Source organism: Corvus brachyrhynchos, unplaced genomic scaffold (assembly GCF_000691975.1).
Source record: "Corvus brachyrhynchos isolate BGI_N302 unplaced genomic scaffold, ASM69197v1 scaffold72, whole genome shotgun sequence".
NCBI classification, from domain to species: Eukaryota; Metazoa; Chordata; class Aves; order Passeriformes; family Corvidae; genus Corvus; species Corvus brachyrhynchos.
The window spans coordinates 1,977,346-1,979,134 of NW_008236763.1; positions in this window are offsets into that span (position 1 = coordinate 1,977,346).

Genomic DNA, 1,789 nt, shown 5'->3' on the forward strand with positions numbered 1-1,789 from the left:
GGGGCTGGGTGGGGGTAGAGCGACCTTTGGAAGGAATTCCTGGAGGAAACTCCTGGAGGAAATTCCTGGAACACCCCAAAATGCGGGATCAGCTCACTGGGATGTGGGGTCCTGGCACAGATCCCACCTCGGGGCAATCCCACATCTCCAGGAATGGGAATTCCCATTTCCTGCCCCCTTTCCCAGCTCTCCCAAACCCCAAATCCAGCCGGGGCCGCTTTCAGGTTTTCCCAGTGTCAGATTTATGGGAAAAGAGCTCCTTTTCCCTAAAAACGGAATGTTTCAGCCCCATTCCTGTCCAAGGGGATAAATCCAAGCTCCTGGAATTCCATCCTGGAATGTCAGGCAGGGAGAACCCCCCCAGGCCCCGCTGGGACTCTCAGGGTTTGATTTTTTCCCATTTTTTTCCCTTTGGATAAATATTTGTCCCCTTTTCTCCGCTTCTGGCATTGGAATTCTGGGAAAACGCCGCTTTTCCCTCCCTCTGGCACTCGGGAATTGCCCATCCCGGTCCTTTTGGGAGGTGGGAATCTCTGAGCTGGTGGAAGGAGGAAGAGGAGGCAGAGAGGTCCTGCTTTTCCAGGCCAGGAATATTTTGTGGGATTCGATGATTTATGGGATGATTTTATATCTTGGAACCCAAATCCCAGAATTCCTGCACCTCTCAGAGGTGTCATCCCATTCCCACTCGGGTTGTGTGGGATTCAGGATCCATCCCGGGGCAGAACATGGATCTGTGGTCAAACACCTTCCAAATCCCGGGAATTGCCTTCGGGAATTCCCATTTTCCAGGCCTGGAACCTCAACGAGCGCTCGGGGAGGGGGCAGCTGAGGCTGTGTGGGGTCAAGGAGGGAAAATCCCGCTGCAATCCCACAGAATTCCCTTCTCCCCGCACCGCGCTCCAGCCGGGAGCGGCATTCCCGGCGCTGCGATGTTTTAGGGATCGCGATCCTAAAAATAAAGGCGGCCAGGAGAAGGTCGGGAGCTCCGACCGCGGCACCGGCCGGGCTTGGAAAACGCGGCTGGAGAGGGGGGAGAGAGCTCGGGATCCCTTCCCGAATTCCCTGCTGCTCCCATTCCCGCCCCACGCGCGGGGCTGGCAATTCTTTGGGATTGGTTTTCCCATTTGTTTGGGTTTTTTTCTCCTCCGTGGCCAACAAAGCCTCTCCTCTCTTTGGGGTCGGGGCCCGCCGCGAGACGCCGCAGGGAATTTGTCCTTTTTTCCTCCTAAAATCCTTGCGGAATTCCCAAAAATCCCGCTCTGCGCTGTCCCGGCAGCGGCCGCCGCAGGGTCGGGGCTTGGCAGCTCCTCGCAGCCAGACCCTCCAGGGGCACCGTTCCCATTGTTTGGGAAATCTTGGAAAAATCCACCCGCCCTGCCCCGGCATCCGCGGCCCCTCCCGATCCAGCGGGATGGATCCTCTGGAATTCTCCTCCCGCTGCCCGTTCCGAACGGGACTGGTTTTACTGGGATTGCTCCACTTCCCGGTTTTTCCTTCCCGGTGGTTCCTGGGCTCTTGTGAGGAATTGGATGGGGTGAGGAGTTGGATGGGCTGAGGGATCTCAGTGCCTGAGGGGTTTTAGGGGCTGAGGGATCTTGCAGGGTGGCCCTTATAGGATCAGAAAGGAATCTTAGGGGATTTTACACACCGGGATGCTACAAAACGGGGGAATTCGGGAATTCAGCCAGGAGGGGACACCCAGCGCTCCCGGCCGTGGCTGGTGGCACCTTCAGAGCCTCTCCGTGTCCTTGTCACCCCACAGAGACCCCAAAGCCGCTCGGGGGGG